The following is a 20852-nucleotide window of genomic DNA, read 5'->3' on the forward strand; positions in this document are numbered from 1 at the left end:
CAAAGGACAAAAAAAAAAAAAAAAAAAAAAAAGATTAAGGAAAGAAATTTAAAATGTTTAAGAAACAAAAGGTTTCTCTTCAGCAGAGATGGAGGAAACAAATGATAGATTGTAGAGAGAAGGATGAAGTGTTAAATGTGTATGTTGCTTTAGCTTTTGCTGGAAAGGCTGGTAATAACGAGGTACTTAAGGCACCAGTAAGTGGGAAGGGAAGAAAGAGGTCACAAGAGAGAATTAAGATAGACTAGATTAAAGAATACTGATATAACCAGAACCTAGTCAAATCCTCAAGGCATGATGGAATTTAATATATGCTATTAAAATATATGCCAGAAAAAGTATAAAGAAACCTTTAGCAATTATTTTTGAAAACTCGTGGATAATACCCAAACTGTACTTGGAAAGAGCAGTTATGGCCTGGAATTCAAAGGAAAGATATCCATGAAACTGCAGGCTGGGAAATTATTCTTCCTTGGTACTGTTTTAAACAACATTAGTCTCTGAACACACTGGAACCTGCTGTGTCCCTAAAGCAGAAACAAAACTATTTTGTTTATCAATCAGGAGAAGAATAGATCCCTGGTGGTCTGGGGAATTCATGTCCTGGTCCAGAGTCAAAGGGAACTGGACCTTCATGGACTTTTCAGCAGTGTCTTAGAGTACTGTGAATGAAAATGAGAAGGGGATTAGGAAAGTAAACAGAAGCTGAAATTTTTCAGGTGATTTTTATAGGTCTAGCAGAGAGGATTACAGAAAGCAAAGAAAAAGGTATGAATACATTGCTTTAGGTGGTTTAATAACTTAAAGCTTATCACACAGCATAAATATATATTTTAATTTTCTTCAGGCTTAGGCAAGACAATAAAGAAAGAAGTAAATAGCCAGGTGCTGGTTTTGAGTGCATCTTAAACAGGATTCCACTTGCCACTCTCATTGTAGATCTAAAATGAATAGAAAGAAACCAAACACAGAGCATCTGAATTCCCTCAGACTTAAATACCTTTAAGAAGTTTATGTCAATTGCCATTACACAATAATGTGCAATCTAGATTCTTAACAGTGAGAGTATAATAATAGAAATTGTATAATTATTATCATTTGGATTCCTGACATTTTAGCAAGATGAGTGTGAAAATACGTTCAGCTAACTTGCAGACAGAGTTGCATGCCTAATTTGCAGGCATTATGAAGGTTACCTGTGTAGATTGAATAATTATGTACACACACAGCTATCATTTGACATTTGCTCAAACAATTATCTAATCTGTGCCTTGAATTATGGGCCCAGCTTGAATGTGCCTGACACTTGCTGTCAAACAGTACGAAGTTCACAGACATCTTCCTGTAGGTCCTGTGCTTTAACTAGTAACTTGAGGAAGGGATTGCATTAACTTTCTCCATAGATAGTTTGGAACTTCCAAAGATCTCATCTGCAAAGAAAATGCAAAACTCTCTTGATACACTACAAATATCTTGAAATCAATGAAAACAATCTTTTCAGGATAAATAAAATGTAGAAGAATTAACAAGATTATTTTAATGCAAGGACGGTGAATAATAAGTACTGAACATAAGCAAGTTATTTGGAGGATGCAGGAAAACATAACATTTGCATTACAATACTTTGTTGGATAATATATTGGCCCTAGAACATTCATGATTTTTTTTGTTTGTTTGTTTTTTGTTTTTTTGTTTTTTACTATTGTAGAGGGATATACTCTGAGGAAGACAAACCTGGCTCCTCAGTTGTGTTTGTGAAGTTTTGAAAAAGGCTTCGCTTGTCCTATTAGGAGCATTATATAATCTGGTTGATGAAAACAGAAAGAGACAACGTTAACATTTGTTTACATATTTTGTACCCCCATTGTCACTTGCCACTGTCATGGTTTTGTGATTTTTGGTTATTGATATTCCCCATCATAACATTACATAGTGCACTGGGAGTTAAGCTCTTAATGCTCCAGTTCTGGGAACCTGTCCGGAAGAGAAGAAGAACTACATACCCAGAGGGCTTTGCAGTCAAAGAGGAAATATAACTCCTGGCAAGGTCACCTGATTCTTTTCTTCATCAGGCTCTCCTCTCTGCTGCTGAACTGGACTGTGAATCTCAGTGCTATGGTGAGGCCTATCCACCTTTCGGACTCTCTCTCTCATTATATTTGATTTATTAGGTTCAAATCTAATTATACTGTATTACAGTGTGTTATCTTGCATTCCAATATCATATTTAGTAAATTAGTTTGTTTCTCCTTAGATCATTGTCACTGTTTTAATTATTTTGGGGTCCCTTTTTTCCCTTTTCCAGAGGCACAGATTTTGCAAAATCCCTCTGCCCTAGTAGTCGCGGAACTGGGCCAAACCAGACGATAAACCATTGACAGCCACCATATTGGTTTCTATAACATTTCTTCAGCTTTGGCAGATAGTAAGCTATAGGCCATCTGGATGTACTGGGGATATGCAGTTCACTTTCAGTGAACTTAACTTTTGAACTTTCAAAATTTGACATGTATCTCATTTATTCTTTCTTTCTTTATGATTTCCAGGAAACTAATACAGTGTTCAAATATTGTGCTCCATTCTAGGCAATGTTATTTCAAAAAGAAAAGACTGATTAGAATAGATTCAGAGAAGAGCAAGAGAATTATAAAAAGGACTGGGAAAAAAAGACCGCCAGTTTGAGGAAAGATTAACAGACCTGGTCATATTGATTCTGTTAAAAAAAAAAAAAAAAAAAAGGAGAGAGAGAGATTGGGGAGAGACATAAGATGTGTAAAGGGAAATTGCAATAAGAAAAAGAATTCATATTTTCTCCGGCCTGTGGACAGCAAGAGGTAACTGGCTTATGCTACAGCAGGAAATATATATTAAAATCAAACTCTTTGAATAGCAGAAAACTGAAAGTGTGTTTGCTAAATCTGAGTTGGCAATATTTATCTCTTTTTTGTTTGTTTTTGTACAAGAATTCTGACAAGTTTTTCGTCCTTCTATAAATGTTAGTAAAAGAGTGAGTATTATCAGTAACAGGAAATGCACACAAAACGAATGATAAAGAGTGTGTTATTGTGTACACTGAGACCGATAGAAAGTATGCATTTGTGTTTAACTACAGAACTACTTATGTTGAAACTCTGGTATGAGTTTTTGTTTAAAAACACATTACTTCCTATTTGAGATGTTTAATGCTATACAAATGGCTTGGTTCTTACACAAAAAGTTTGAAATTAGCTTCTATCCCAGTTCTCCTTTAATAAATAAAAAAGTTCATGTCTAACATGTACTATGAGTGTCTTCTTAAAGACAACAAAGTCAGGTCTACTTTTGATTGTATTTACTATATAGTAAACACATTAACCTTGATGGAATTGGTCTCAATTTATATTTCATAAAGATCAAGATTAGAACATTCTTTCTCAATCTACTTATTTCTTACAGAATGTCTTCTAAAAGATGTAAATTAGCACATGTTAACTGCATTCAGTAAGACACTAGAACAAGTTATCCAGGGCCCCACCCAACCTGATACAGTGCCTTCAGGGATGGGGAATCTACGACTTCTCTGGGTAATTAGCTCCAATGCATTGCCATTCTGAGTAAAAATTTTCTCCCTCAGATCTAATATAAATCTCCTTTATTTCAAAACTATTCCCCTCACCACATCACCATCAGAGTGTGTAAAAAATCTGATTATAAAATTTCTTTGAGTACTGGAAGGTATCAGTTTCAGAGTGACTGGTATGTTGTTATGTTTTGGTTCTAGTAGTAAAATCATGTTGATAACACATCAATATATATGTAGATGCTGCTAAGCAGTGTTGCAGAGAGCCAAGGAGCTGGGAGGGAACAGAATTAGGACAGCTGACTTAACCTGGCCAAAGGGGTATCCTATAACATATGACACCATGCAGAAGGACTTCTGAAGGGGGTGGAGGCTTGTCTGGTTCTCTTCTCTGGCTCAGGGGATTAGTTGGGCATTAGTCAGTGAGTGGTGAGCAATTATTTGTTTCATCTCAACCCAGGAATTCTTTTTTTGTGTGTTTTGTTTGTTTGTTCCTCCTACATTGGAAAGGGGAGCAGTGAGCAAACCACTGTGTGGTGATTAGCCACCTGCCAGATTAAACCACAACTGTCATTTTGTGGAGTGACCTCTTGGCCACTGGAGTTGGAGAAAATGCAGAACGTATCACAGAAGTTAGAGCGACCACAGGAGTCATCGCAGGAGTAACCACACGGCTCATTGTGAGGATTGGGGTGACAGCAGAGTCTGTCGCAATGCTCAGAGCAAGACTTGCTGCAATGATTAGAGATGTGGTAGGGTCTAGAACAGGAGTAGTCATCAGGTCAAGACTAAACCCTGGGGAAGTGCCACTCAGAACTAGCCTTCATCTGGAAGCTAGTCATCAACCACCGTAGATCCATTGACCACAACCCTCTGGCTATCACCATCCAAAAAACTCTTTATCTAACAAGAAGTCCAGCCTTCAAATCTATATCTCTCCAATTTAAAGATGAGGATATGATTCAGGACCACATCAAAAACCTTGCACAAGTCAAGGTGTACACCATCAGCTGCCTTTCACCAGTGCCATCACACAATCACGGAAGACCAACAGATTGGATGGGCACGATTCGCCCTAGGTGAAGCCGTGCTGAGCATCTTGGATCTTGTCATCTTGTATGTGCCTTAACATATTTACCTGGAAGATCTATTCCATTATCTTCCCAGACACAACAATGAGGCTTTCCAGGCTGTATTTACCTCAGTCTTCCTTTCTTGAAAACAGAAATCACAGAATCATAGAATTATAGAATGGTTGAGTTGGAAGGGACATCAAGGATCATCAAATTCCAGTACTCCTGCCACAGGCAGGGTTGCCAACTGCTAGATCAAGTAATAGATCAGATTGCTGAGGGCCCCAACCAACCTGGCCTTAAATACCTCCAGTGATGGGACATCCACAACTTCTCTGGGCAGCTTGTTCCAGCACCTCACCACTATTTCAGTAAAATTTTTCCCCCGACATCTAATCTAAATCTCTCCTTCCTTAGTTTGAAATTAGTCCATCCTGATGTATCAGTATCTACTCTTGTAGATACTCTTCTTCCCATCTATAATGTCCTTTAAAATATTGGAAAGCTGAAGTAAGTTCTTGCCACAGCCTTTGTTTTTTTCCATGCTGAACAAACCCAGTTCATTCAGACTGTTTACAGGAGAGATGCTCCAGTCTTTTGATCATCTTTGTTGCTCCATCATCAGCTAATTCATCTGACAGCCATGACTTTTCAAATTCTTGGGAGAATGGCTTGGCAGCCACATCAGCCACCTCCTTCATTGTCTATGAAGCATGTCATCAGGCCCCATAGACTTAAACAAATTTAGTTTCATGAGGCCATCTTGGACTTGCTTTTCTCTTACAGTGTGAGAGATTTTGCTCCTTCAATTCCAGTCTAGAGTTTAAGGGACAGGAGAGATACTGGAAGACTAGTTTCCAAAGAACACCGAGAAAAGAATTTGCTGAGTACCTCAGCCTTCTCCTGTCTGTTGTAGCCTGTTCTCTTCGGTGTGTCCCTTCTGACCAATGTACCTGTAGAATCCCTTCTTATTATTTTCCACATCCCTCGCCAAGTGCAATTCCATTTGTCTTGAATTTCTCAATCAAATCTCTGCATGTTCCAATGTCATCAACATATTATTTTCAGGCCACATGGCCCTACTTCCACTGCTTATACAATGGAACCATCTTAGAACACAATTTTGTGTCTATATCACTCAGCCATGTGATTCTATACCTTAACATTCAGCTATTAGCAATACATAAAATCATCAGCTTCTCTCTTATACTTTCTATATCCTAATTGTGTGATAGAACTTCATTATTTTAACAACCAGTAAAGTGACACTAACTCTAGATTGGAGCATGGCAGCTGTTTAACTGTGAGTAACATCAAAGTAAATTGTCACATAGGAGGAAATAAAGAAGAATATTGTAAAGAACTGAAAATGAAGGGAACATTTTATATAGCGAGAATGTAATTATTCAATTGGAATTTTGCCAGATCATCGGACTTCTTTCCCTGATCGTGCAAGAGTAGAAAAATGTGATAGATTTCTAATGACCAAAAATGGTCAAAACCCTTAGTTTTACATCCCATCTATCTAAAAGGATTTTGGTTGCACAAAGCTATTCACATTCTGAACCACTTAAAAAGGTGAGCTCCTATATAATTGGAATTTTAAAGGAGTTCATGTTGTGTTTATGGAGCAATCACTACTAAATGATTTCATTTAAATTTTTCATAAGCTACACTTTATGAAAAATTAAAAGAAATAGACTCTTCACAAGCCTTCCTAAGAAATAAAGTCTCTTAAAGGAATATATATGCCATCTAATCACATGTATTTTCGAACGTCAAATTTGCTGTATGCAGACAAACAGAGGAGGGCATTAAGGGAGAGAGGAAGAACAGGCACTTTTTCTTGCTCTCTCCAGTGCTTTGCATTTAACTGGAAAACTGGAGGCAGACTGCAGCTTACGGTAACATGAAGAAGTTCACATCAGCAAAATCTGTGATGGGTGTGAAACAGCAGATTAGTGTAGGGGAAGGGCTTCTCTTTGTCCTTTCTGATGATACATGATTGCTTTTTTTAAGCCCAAACTGTAAGATTCCTAAGATAAAATAGAGCTTGAGCAATAAGATTTAGACCTAATGGTCACAAATAAAGATTCAGTTCAGAATCTTCAGGATTCTGAAGATCAGCCTTTCTCCAGCTGCATTATTTGAGTGGGTATATCAGCTGGAAAATGAGTGATGGATCTTTTCCAGGGATGTTAGGAGAGCATATAGCATCAGCCTGAAGCTGTGGTCTTCCAGAGAACAACAGTTAATTACTCACAGTGTTTTGTCAAGACTGTCTCTGGACATGTGCAATTTGAGAACTTTTAATTCAAATGATGTCTGAAGCTATTGCTGAGTGGAGTTTTATGAACTGATAAACAATAAACACCATTAAAATTGCAGCAGAAATGTCTAAAATATTTTCAGCATCCAATTCACATAGCTTTATTTCTGTAAGTTATCCTGCAAATCCCAAACCTGCAGGAGAATTATAAAGCTATCAAAAAGCTGCACTGTTTGATGTGAAGTTTCACTTTTAAATACACAGTTCTTTTCTGTTTTCCAGTGGATTTATTGAAAGTAATAATAATAAGAAGAAGAAGAAGAAGAAGAACTAAAATTTTTGGAGATTCATTGAAATCTGTGGAGGAAAAATATAATTATTTGAGAAATCCTTCAAAATGAAAAAAAAAAAAAAAGCGAGTAATTAAAATGAATCTAGGTTGATTCCATTTATAATAATTCTCAGCAGTTAAAAATAGATGAGCTTAAGACAGATAATAAAGGAACAGTATTAGAAAGTTACATGATTATTACAGAGAGGTTTCACCGTGCCATCTGTCAACAGCAACCATGGGGTTGCCCACAGTGAAGTAGAGAGATTCTTCTCAAAATTGTTAGATACAGTTAAACTTCCACCTGCCCTTCTGTCAGAGTTTGAACTAGCTGAACTTCTAGTCATGTCAGCTCAGATGAAGTTGTAATTTCTTCACTGCAACTAAGGCAAATTTCATACAAGAGCTGTACCTTTATAGGAAGATTGCAACAGATGTGCTTAGAAAACTTCCCAAAGATCTTTGAAAAATGAAACTGTAGTCAATCAGTCCTTTACCTCTACAATATTATCCTATTGCAGCTGGCAGTATGTATTGAAAAGTGTATCCAGATGAATGCTACATGAAAGAAGATAATCACCAGACCAATTGCAACAGCTGCTGAGCTACTTCTGTTTTGCAAGGAAGAGGTGTTTTCAAGAGTTCACCTCCTTCCTTTGGAGTGGATGCTGAAATCACTGAAGTCAGATGAGGTCAAGGCCTTCCTCTCAAAATTTCTGCAAGGCTTTGAAGCTGGACTACTAATGATCTAATAACTACTCTATCAGCAGTCATCTTAGACACTTATCTCTACGTCCTAGCTTCTCATTAGCTGTTCACAACACAAAATCATAGAATGTTTTGGATTGGAAGGGACATTAAAGGTCACCTAGTCCAGAACCCCCTGTTGTGTGCAGGATTGTCATATACTTGATCAGATTATCCAAAGCCCCATCCAATCTGGCCTTGCTAATCCTTCAGGGATGAGACATCCATAACTTCTCTGTGAAATCTGTTCCAGTGCCTCATTACCCTCACAATGGAGAATGTCTTCCTAATATCTAGTCTAAATCTACCTCTTTCACACTACTACCCTTTTCCACACTAACTACCCTTTGTGTGGAGGCCCTTGTAAAATGTCTCTCTCCATCTTTATTATAAGACACCTTTCAAAGTTGAAAGGCTGCAGTAATGTTTCCCTCTAGCCTTGTCTTTACCAAGTTAGACAGTCCCAGTTCTTTCAGGCTTTTGTTGTTGTTGTTGGTTGTTGTTGGTTGCTTGTTTTGTAGGAGAGATATTCCAGTTCTCTACTCGTTTTTTTGGCTTTGGATCAGCGTTAATAGGTCAATGTTTCTCTTGTGCTGGAAACTCCAGAACTGGATTAAGTACTCCAGGTAGGGTATCACTAGAGTGGAAGAGGAGGAGAAAATCAATCCCTTTATCCTACTGGCGTTGCTACTTTTGATGCAGCCCAGGATACAGTCTTTTTCCTTTTTTCCTTCCCTTTTCCCTTTCCTTGCTTTTCCTGCCATGTCTTTTTCCTATGTTGCCTTTCACTACACTTCACTTCACTCAATTTATTGATAAATTGTGGTAATCTGTTAGAAATAATACATATTTTATTTTTAGTCCAAAAAACTATTATTCAAAATACTGGATTCTGAAATTTTTGGAAGTATAGTTATCATCACAATTTTTTATACATGACTTTCCCTTTTTTGATGGGTCTTCACTAATATGTAGATGAAAGTCAGGCACAACTGAAATCCTTCGAAAGTACTTTGCCAGATAGATCAGCCGAAGATGTTTATTGTGTTTACGTCTGCATATAAACACTCATGCACACACTTATACACAAAAAAATTGCTGAATTCAATCACTTGCAGGCAAAGATTTTTTATCAGTTCCTCATTATTTCATTACTAATTAAATTGGTCAGTACTTAATTGTGTTTCCAGTGGAAAATAAAGTAGTTTAAAACCCTTGATCATTTGTATTTTAAGAGACAGGGTTTTTTACTATTTGGAATATTGCAACTTTTATTTGATGAAATTTACTATTAACATATTTTCATAATCTTCTCAGCCTAGCAACAGCAGGAGTAAAAGGTGTGAGGGGCATGCAATATTCATGAAATTAAGGAGAGTTGAGATGAAAGGGAGTTCCATTAGGGAGACCAAGTGTGACAATATGACACATATTTGCATATTTTACACTTTAAATCTTTTCAGCACATCCAAGTTGATATATGGATGTAAACATGCATTGCCAGTTTTTAGCATATTATAAGCCCTCAAGACTTTGCATGCATTTTAATATGTTTCATTATTGCTGTAGATTTTAATTTCGAATCTGCACAGCTTTGATGGAAGAAAGCTGGAAGTCAAAGCATCTGGCCTCTGCTTCAGGCAAGCACATCCTTTTCCTTGAACAATTTTTGTAGAAGCAAATCTATTTATTTGTGTGTGTGCTGGAGATATATGTGAGCACACAAGAAGTGAAAAATGTGACTCACTGATATATACTCTGAAATGAAGGAGAGGAGAGGAGAGGAGAGGAGAGGAGAGGAGAGGAGAGGAGAGGAGAGGAGAGGAGAGGAGAGGAGAGGAGAGGAGAGGAGAGGAGAGGAGAGGAGAGGAGAGGAGAGGAGAGGAGAGGAGAGGAGAGGAGAGGAGAGGAGAGGAGAGGAGAGGAGAGGAGAGGAGAGGAGAGGAGAGGAGAGGAGAGGAGAGGAGAGGTTCTTGATGTAAAGATTTGTCTACTGAGTCAAATCTATGCCCTAGATCAGCTTACATGATCTGACCCTGTTTGACCAGGTAGATTGGACCAGCTGATCTCCAGAGATCTTCCACCCTTAATATTTCTGTCATTTATTTACAGAAGCTACTGTACAAATTCATTAACATCTAGTTAATGATTTAATAGTATAAGATGATCACATATTTCTGAATCATGATTAAAAAAAATATATATATATATAAGCATAGAATGTCTTGTGTAGCAAAGAACCATAAAGATCAACTAGCTACAAATCCCTTCTGTGAGCAAGGTTGTCATCCACTACATCAAACAGCCACTAAAAACAACCCAACCCCACATGAATAAAACACCGCCACTCCACTAAAATCTAACCAAACAAAAGATACCCCCCACCATCAACAGTAATCACCCCAATCTTTCAAAAATCAATAAATCCCCCCAAAACTACCTCCACACAAACCACAAAAACAAAACCTAACCCATACCTCATTACCCGTCAATCCCCTCATGCCTCAGGATAAGGGTCTGCCGCTAAAGATACTGAATAAACACAAACTGCCAACATACACCCAAATAAATTACCAAAAACTACCAAGATACCCCCCATTAAAGTTCACCTCAAACACCTATCCACATGGGATATCTACAAATAGTCTAGTCTTCCAATCCACATCTCTCCAATTTAAAAATGAGGATGTGATGCAGGAGCATATCAAAAGTCTTGCACGAGTTCATATACATGACATCAGTTACACTTTTGGGTTTATCAGTAACATCACTCCATCACAGAAGACCAACCAAATGGTCAGGTACTATCTGTCCTATGTGAAGCCATGCTGGCTGTCTCAGATCTCCTCATTTCACATGTGTCTTAACATCTCTTCTAGGAGGATGTGCTCCATTATCTCCCCAGGCACAGTGGTGGGGCTCTCCGGCCTGTAATTCTCCAAATTTTCTGCTCTCCATCCTTTAAAAATTGAAGTAAAATTTCACCTTTTCCAGTTCCATGGGGAATTTGTCTGAGAGCCATGTGTGGGTACTGTTAGTCAAATGGAAGCTTGATCCATGTATCACCTTTAGTCACAACACTGACAAAAATTTGTGCAAGACAGGCTAAGAAGCGTGAGAAGATGTAGATAGACTAGGATTTGCAAGGTGAAGACCAGTGCAAAACATACCACTTACATGAAGCAAAGAACATCACAGAATCACAGAATCACAGAATCACAGAATTGTAGGGGCTGGAAGGGACCTCTAGAGATCATCGAGACCAATCCCCCTGCCAAAGCAGGTTCCCTACACCAGGTCCCACAGGTAGGCATGACTTGAATATATATATATATGACTTGAATATGACTTGAATATCTAAGATATTCAAGTCCAGGCGAGAAAAAACCCCCTGGGCAGCCTGTTCCAGCACTCCGTCACCTCACCATATAAAAGTTCTTGTGCACATTCATGCGGAACTTCCTATGCTGCAGCTTATGTCCGTTTCCCCTTGTCCTGTCTCCACGTACCACTGAAAAGAGACTGTCCTCACTCCTATGGCCCCCACACCTCAGATATTTATAAACCTGGATCAGATCCCCTCTCAGTCATCTTTTCTCAAGGCTAAATAGACCCAGTTCACTTAGCCTTTCTTCACAGGGGAGATGCTCCAGGCCCTTCACCATTTTTGTGGTCCTCCGCTGGACTCTTTCCAAGAGATCCCTGTCTTTTTTGTACTGAGAAGCCCAGAACTGGACGCAGTACTCCAGATGAGGCCTTACCAGTGCAGAGTAGAGGGGGAGGATCACCTCCCTCGACCTGCTGGACACGCTCTTTTTATGCACCCGAGAATGCCATTGGCCTTTTTGGCCACAAGGGCACACTGCTGGCTCATGGCCAACCTGTCATCCACCAGGATGCCCAGGTCCCTCTCTGCAGAGCTCCTCTCCAGCAGATCATCCCCCAGCATACTTGTGTCAATATTTATACATTATACATATATATATGTACACATGTATATTAATGTTTTTCAAGATAATCTTACTGTAGTTAAATAATCTCAAGTGCCGTGTGTGACCCCTTGTATTAAGTCCTGCTCTTTTCACTTTGAAACTCATTCAATCCAACTAAAACCAGGAGTGATCAAAGACAACTCTAACCAGTTTCTTGTTTATGCACACATTTATTCATGCAAACGTATAAATATAAATGAAGAGAGAGAAAGAAAAAACAATAGCATAGCAGCTGCATTCTGAACAATGTTCAGGCTATTATATGTATTGCTGATCTATATTTTCTCTCTTTATATGTGGATCCAGCAGCAATTTTGTATTTGAATGTATTGTATAGTTGTATGTAAAATATGCATGAATACATTTTAGGTATATATATACGTATATGGGAACAAGGATTTGAGAAAGGAAAAGACAGAGGGAAAATGAGTAAAAGACATTAAAACAACATATGCCTTAATATAGTTTTCTTAGGTAATTTTCATCTCTTTGGAAGACAAATGCACTTCTCCTGGGAATAAGTGTTAAAATTCATTGATTGTTCAAGAAGATACTGATGACAATTTGAAATACAGGTAGATTATAATTTATTTTCTCGTTAAGAAATTATAAAGTGTACATGGTCACTGTATCAACAGCCACTATTTTATATAAATGTTGGTCATGACAGATTCTACTAACAAGAGCATGATTTTCTTGCTACTATTATATACAGATTTACTCTTGAAACATTCATAAATTGAATGTTTGAAGAATTGAAAAATTCATAAATGCTATCAGGTCTGTTGAAATTGGAATTTCTATTTGCCTGGATTTTCTCCATGAGAATAGCTAACAGCTCTAGCTTTGTGCTCACTGAGGTATCAGAGGACTGCATCAGTTTGCTATTACCAAAGGAAATCTATGAAAATTTTTTTATATAAATATATACACTGTTACAGTTGTTGACTTACCAAAACTCATTGGAGATGCAGAATATAACAAATGCATTTGTAAAGTATGATTTATTCGTACTGTTTCTTTCTCCCAACACCTGTTTATCAATAGCGTTTTATTGAAGGTCTCTAATAACAGGTCCAGTTACTCAACAGATACATAAAAAATCCTATTTCTTTAAAATTTACACAGAATGTGACTACAAAACAGAGAGTTATAGAAAGTTCTAATGTCCTGCATTTCAACTGGACCTGATGAGCTTGCATTTTAATTGTCAGTATCTAGTTAAGAATTGATAAATGGATTGTTTGTTGATACTTCTAGTCTTTGTTATTGTAATTGTCTTAGCCCAGTGACATATTTTTTATGTTTTTTAGTTTTCAGTATTCCACATCATAACATCATGTAGTGCACTGAAGGTTAAAGTGTTAATGCTCCAATTCCAGGTACCTATTCCCCTATACATTTACAGAAGTCATGGGATCTGGCCCTTCTGGGTGAGGCAGTCGCTCTTTTACTGCCTAGCAGCAGGTGCTGGAGGGTGTTTTCCTAGCTGTTGTAAGCTTTTCAGGTTTGACTCGGTTTCAGGAACTCACTCTCTCCTATCTTATTTGATTTATTAGTCTCAATTTCAATTAGATTGTATTATATTGAGTTACCTTGCATTCCAATATCCCAGTTAGTAAAATAAGTTTTCCTCCATAGATCATTGCCGCTGTTTTTTTTTTCCCCCTTCCTGGAGCCCAGTTCCCATCTCCTGATCCCTTTTCCTTTTCCCTTCCCATTTTGTGGGGCCAGGGAGGGGGCCCAAGGGCCTGCTGCCGCCCTGTCACAGGCATAGATCTAGTTAACTCCGTGACACCCAGTCAATCAATGCCAATTACTCTGAGATTAAATTGACTGTTTAAATTAGAGCTAATAAAAATATTTTTCACTGAAGAAGGAGAAAATTAAATTTGTGAGAATATTGTTAATATCTAAGAATAGTTAGATTTGCTCAAAAGGAACATACTTGTATCTTAGGAATAGATAACAGTGATATATATATTTACTCTTAACTGGTACAATAATAACAAAATGCAATTTAATGTTTCACACATTTTAGAATTTAGTCACACATGAATGCTCTGCATCACATTCAGTCTAATGTATACTCAATTACATGTAACCAAATCAATATAACTAAACAATCACGAAGTCTTACTTGCACATGCTGTTACAGTTTGTTCCAACCTGTGTCTGAATTTAGTGAAAAGGAAAATTATTTTACACACTTGTAATGTAACTTACATATTCATACAATTTAAGATGGACTTTGAACAGCTGAGAGTGGAGTCTGAACTGTCCAGGACATTCATAGGGAGACTCCCTGGGGATTCAGTACTGAAGGGTGAAGAGGTCCAGGAAGATTGGTCGCTCCTCAAGAAGGAAGTCTTAAAGGTGTAAGAGCAGGTTATGCCTCTGTGCCACAAGATGCATAGGTGGGGAAGAAGACTGGTGCAGATGAACAGGGAGCTTTTCCTGTGAGGATCCAGGAGAAAAAATAATCTACCTCCTGAGGAAGAAGGAATGGACAACTCAACGAGGGTACGAAGTTGTTAGTATGTGCAGGGTGAAAAATTAGAAACGGAAAGCCCATCTTGAACTCAACATTGTCATTGGGGTAAAACAAAACAAGTTTGTTTACAAATATATTAACTGTAAGAAGATGGCTAAGGAGAATCTTCATCCTTTACTGGATGTGCTAGAGAATGTGAGCAGTGAGGATAAGCAGAAGAAGTTCTCAGTGCCTTCTTTACATCTGTCTTTAAAAGGCAGATGAGTTATCCGTGGGGTACTCTTACCCTGACCTGAACATCTCAGATGAGAAGAATAACCCCCCCAAGATCCAGATGGAAACAGATGAAAACATGGACACCTGCTGCTCCACCTGGACAGCCACAAGTCCATGATGCTGGATGAGATCCACCTGAGGGTGCTGAGGGAGATGGCAGAGTTGATAGCCAAGACACTTTCCATCATCTATCAGTATTCCTGGTCAACTGGACAGATTCTGGAGGATTTTAAGATTGGACTGGATTGTTTTAGAGGTCTTCTCCAACCTTGAGTCTATGATTCTGATTCTATATTTGATAGATACTTGATATTTGATATCTGATAGATATTTGATGCATACAGTCCATACAGTCCATAGTGCTTGATACTGAAAATGAAAAGTAAACATTTTTCTCCAGATTAAATCAACAGTAAGAAGATAGGTGCAGCAGATCATATTTTGTCTTGAGTATCTATTAATTTGGGGGAATTCCTGCTATATTTCTACATAAAAGTCTTCTAGAAAAAAATAGGATTGGGATTCATGTAATCTAATTCCAAATACATACAACATGATGTCTGTATCTGACTTCATTGTTTGAAAACTCTAATGAGTGGATATAGAAGCATGACTAAAGGAAGTAAGTTCATATACTGTAGATCCCTACGTTAGGATGAGATGAATTATGTTTTCTTATATTGATATCAAGAATCTTATGATGACAACCTCACATTTAAATTCAGTAGATTAGAATCACAGAGTCACTGAATGTTTGAGGTTTGAGGGGCCTACTTAGGATTACCCAGTCCAAACCTTGTGCTTCAAGCAGAGTCATCTAGAGCATATTGTCCAGGATCTCATCCAGAAGAGCTTTGAATATCTCCAGAAAAGACTCTACAGCCTCTCTGGATGATCTGTTTAAGTTAAACTGAAGCACCTTATTGCTCCCTGAAAGAAGGCAAACAATAATTTTCAAATGAAGATTTTGTGAAAATATTCAAAAGGCCATTTTAATCTGCATTTTAATGCTTTTTATGTATTTTTAATTTTTAATTCCCTTCTCCTGTTCACTCCTCCCCTCTCCTTTCTCCCCTCCACCCCTCCCCCCCCAATTAGGGAAAGGCTCTGAAGCAGTCCAGTGGGAAAAATGAAAGCTGCAGAGTTGAATTCACCCCAAAATATTTTTATGCTGCTTCTTACCTCGTCTTCATGAAATGATCAAGAAGTTGAATTCTGCTCTGCTGTTGAGCGTGCCTTTCCTAACATTCTTCATTTTTAATACAGACACAGCTCTATGAATTCCTGTACCTTCATTAGGCTCACATCCATTCTATTTATTTCATCTTGTTCAAGATTACAGCTTCAAGTAGTGATTTTTTTGGCGGGGAAAGATTTGTGCTTAGCAAGTTGATGTTCTGTAACAGATGAAATTCCCGATCTCAGGTTACACAAAACAAGTATAAACAGTTTCAAAATGTGCCATTCCATATTACGGCTGCAGTGGCACCTTTATTTTTAGTCCATTCTTATAGCACTCTGATGCTTCTAAATAGGTAATACTGTATGATCATAAGCAGGTAGTGTAATTCAAAGGGAAGCGATAAGGGCTGCAACTAAGAACATTAAAGATATAACTCTTGAAACTTCATTATATTTTAATGATTGAAAATAGCTTTAACAAACATTTGAAGCAGGAGAAGAAAACTGACTGTCTATAATGTTAATGCATTGTAAGTTTCACTAAAACGTCTCTAAATATTTCACAGATATGAATTACTTAGTCCTAAGTTGCATCTCTGGATGTGACACTGACAGAATGCTTTAGTTGACACACAGGAGATTGAGTTACTGAGAAAGTATGTACAGTAGTGCTGAGATGCCAAAATGGAAATATCTGAGTGCCTAACCCAGACTCTCAAGACATACTGCTTTAAAGTAAATATTCCTATGTGCTTCTAACCCTTTTTTCAACAATATGAGAACTCGCAAATCAAAAGGAACACTTTATCTCCAAAATATTAATGGGATGAGTTAGAATCATAGAATAGCATGTGTTGGAAGAAGCCTCCCCAAATGGGGCCTGGAGTTGTGCCTTCCTCAGTCCCTTCCTCAATTACCTCGATTTTTCCAGCCCTCTGATCGTGATCATAACCTTCCTCTGGATCCACTCCATCCAGAGAAGAAGGGGAAAATTACCTCCCTTTCCCTACTGAGCACCCTTCTTTTGTTGCAGTCTAGGATGTAGTCTGTCTTCTGGGCTGCAAGAGCATACTGCTGGCTCATGTTCAGCTTTCCATCAGGACCCCCTTCTTTGCAATGCTGCTCTTCTCCCAGTCAATTCAAGTACATATCTGGAATTGCCCCTACCCAAGTGCAACACCTTGCACTTGACTTTGCTGAACTTCATTATATCCTTGTGAGTCTGCTTCTCAAGTCTGGCCAGGTTCCTCTGAATGGCATCCCTTTCTTCTATTGTCTCAACTACACCACTCACCTTGGTATTGTCAGCAAACTTGCTGAGGTTACATTCAGTGTCAGAGTCTAATGAGTTGATAAAGATGTTGAATAGCATTGTCCCAAAAAAATGACCCCTGGAGGATACAGCTCAAGACTGACCTTCACCTATACATGGATCCATTAATCATAACCCTCTGACTGCAACCATTCAACCAATTTTTTACCTACCATATAGCCCAGACTTCAAATGATTATCTCTTCAATTTGTAGACGACAATATGATATAGCATGATGCCAAAAGCCTTGCACAAGTCCAGGTAGCTTTTTCTTTATTCATTAATTCATCAACAGCTTTTTCTTTATTCATTAATGTTGCCACTCCATCATAGATGGCAGACTGATCAGTAAGGCATGATCTTCCCTTGATGAAGTCATGCTGGCAGTCTCAGATCACCTCTTCATCTCACATGTGTCTTAATATCTCTTTTGAAATGATCTGCTTCATGATCATCCCAGGCACAAAGGTGAAGATCGCCAGCCTGTGGTTTCTCAGGTCCTGCTTTCTTTTTTTAATAATGGTAATGAAGTTTCTCTTCTTATTATTATTATTTTTTTTAACAACTTTTCAAATATGATGGAGAGTGGATTGGCAACCCGTCAGCCAGTTACTTCAGGACCCTGGGATGCATATCATTCTTGCTTTTACAGACTTGTCTATCCTCAGTGTTGTGAAGTGGCCTCAGATTTACTCTTCTCTTACAATGGGATGGATTTTGCCAAACATTAGGCCAGAAAGTAGACTAGAAACGTTGCTCAGGATCACACAGATACTTGAAATTGACTTAACTCTTTTGAATACCTTTATTGTCATGTCTCGCCAAACTGGATTCGAAAATCAATCTCAAATCAAAACTTTGAGACCTTCTCTTACCTCCAGTATTATAATTTGGTTTATTATCTGTATAATATAATTGTATTGTGCTAATCTAGACTCAATGCTGCAAAAATTCAGACTAGAAAGAAGTTTTTTTTTTTTTTTTCTTTTTTTTTTTTTTTTCTTTTTTTAATAACAATGATGGCAATAAACTGGTATTTTTGTAGATTCATTTATTCCAGAAATGTTTAAAATGTTTAGATAGAAATATTCCATATATAGAAATATATATATATATTCTAGTTCAAATAGAATTAATTCAGGGAACTACTATGACTTCTCTTACGAAGGAGGTCAGATGAGATACTCACAATGGTCCCTTCTGGCTTCTTAATCTTCGATTCTACAAAGCTATAAGAACCTCTTTCAGGAAATAAATGTGATGGTAACTGTCTATAAATACTTTATAACATGAAATTGCTAGAGGAACTATTTAAGTTGGCTAATGATAGTATTACAGGGAATAACGTCCTCAAACTAAAAAGTCCAAGGTAGAATATTTGAAAAAGACAGCATTTTCTAGAGTTGAGGTCAATTGCACAATGGAGTAATTTGCAAAGTAGAGCTCTATAAAAAGAGTTGTGCAAGAAGAGAGTGAATAAAGAATGTGATTAGTATATGAAATAAGTCTATTCTAAAGTTGCATAATTCAAAATTAGGTAGTTCAGAAAGTCATCCTTAAGTTTTAATTACTGGCTTTAAATAACATTTGTAAGTTTCTGGATTTTAGTTGGTTCTGTTTTCTGAGGATTCACTAGAAAATATTTTACCAACCAACATGTTCTTATTTAGAATGTAATTATTCCACTTGACATAGAACAGATCTTACTTGGGACTTTGTGCTTTTTTGTGACTTTGTTGCTTTGTTACTCAAAACTGAATGTGTTTCCCTTAGAAAGATACTTTTGGAGATAGATACTTAAGCAAGCATTCTTCCCTCTCAGTGCAAAGTAACTTCAAAATCCAAAGTTGCATATACATATAGAGGAGGAAAGATGACATTGTTTATAACTGAAGCCACGTTTTTTGTGATTCCCTTTAGCTTTTTTTTTTTTTTTTTTTTTTTTTTTTTTTTTCACACAAAGGTGGTTTGTCAGGGCTTTGCACACATTCTTTGTCTAAAGGAGCCTCATTACTGGCCTCCACAGAGACAAGGGAGGTGGAGAAGGATGACAAGGTTTGCATTAATTGCACAGCTATCTGTTGTTCCAGGGGCCATTCAAGCATATAATAACTTAAGTAGAGTTTCAGTGAGTTGGAAGCTCTGGCTTTTTGTAATGTTTTGGCAAGCTGATTTCTTATTATAGCACAGTTGGTATTTCTTTTTAAAGTCTTGACAGAAAGCTGCAGGTGGCCACATAGCATTTTTCCTGCTAGAAATATATTTGCAACATTCCATTAGTCAGGAAAGAAGTCAACTAGCACAACTGGATTTCAGTATGCTAAAATTCTTTATAGAGGTCGTCTCAAACAGTGGAGTTCAGATGTGAATCTACCTGTGAATTATCCAAAAGAATGGGGATAGCTAGTGATTGCTTTGGTCTATTAATTAGCGATAGTGACAGCTGGGAAATTCAGCTCATATTATTGATCAACAAAATTTACCATGCACCCATGATAACCTTCAGTAAATTCAGTGGCATTAGGTAGAGTTTTGCACCCTCTTTATTCTTTCTGCATACTTACCACAGGCAAATTTTCCCAAGTTACCCAAAGATTTGAGTTAGTGTGTGTATTCATTCCTGTTTTAAAAATAATCTTTATGTTAAACTGTTTCCTCAACTTGAAAACTGGGACAACTCTATGCAAGAATATATGATATTCAGTGAAAGTCTTGTTCTATGATGATATTAAATTAAATAATAAGAGTGTCCCTGACATTAAAGGTTGTCACGGAGTTGACTAGATCAATCTATGTCCTTGACAGGGGCAACAGGCCTCTGCCTTCCCCCCCCACCCCAGTCCCACAAAAAATGGGAAGGAAGGAAGGGAGGAAAAGAACAGCGGCAACAATCTATGGAGGAAAACTTATTTTACTATAATATCAGAATACAAGATAACACAATATATACAAGTTAATTGAAATTGAGATTAATAAATCAGACAAGATGAGAGAGAGAGAGTTCCTGGGACCGATTCAAACCTGAAAAGCTTGGAATGGCTAGGAAAGCACCCTCCAGAACCCACTGCAAGGCAGCAAGAGAGCGCCCCCCCCACCCGGAAGGGCCAGATCCTGTGACTTCTGTAATGTACAGGGATAGGTATCTGGGATTGGGGCATTAAAACTTTAATACCCCCTACACTACATGATGTTTTGATGTGGAATACTGAAACCCAAAAAACAAAAAACATAGAACCATGACAAAAGTGTCTAAGAATTTTGGATTATGGTATTTTCTTCTTGTTCTAATTACATTTTATTGGTCAGTATACACGAAGAAAACAAAATATAAAATAATATGGGAAAATTTAACATGAGAGGAAACTGCTTGATTTTAAATACATTAAAAAATAAGTTCATTTTAATGTCTATATCAAGACAATCGTAATTTTTAAATCTTGAGGACAAAAGATCAGTTACTTTTTCGACCCTTTTCCTCCATCTACAACTTGATGTTTGTGGTCGAGGTTTCTGTGAGCCTGGTTCTCCAGACTTTGAATGTCTCCAACGACGGGTTATACATTTCCTTTCCCTTTTCAGTTCATCACCCTTAAAAAAATTCTTCCTTCTATATAGT

This window comes from Lagopus muta, chromosome Z, assembly GCF_023343835.1.
Source record: "Lagopus muta isolate bLagMut1 chromosome Z, bLagMut1 primary, whole genome shotgun sequence".
In the NCBI taxonomy this organism is placed as follows: domain Eukaryota; kingdom Metazoa; phylum Chordata; class Aves; order Galliformes; family Phasianidae; genus Lagopus; species Lagopus muta.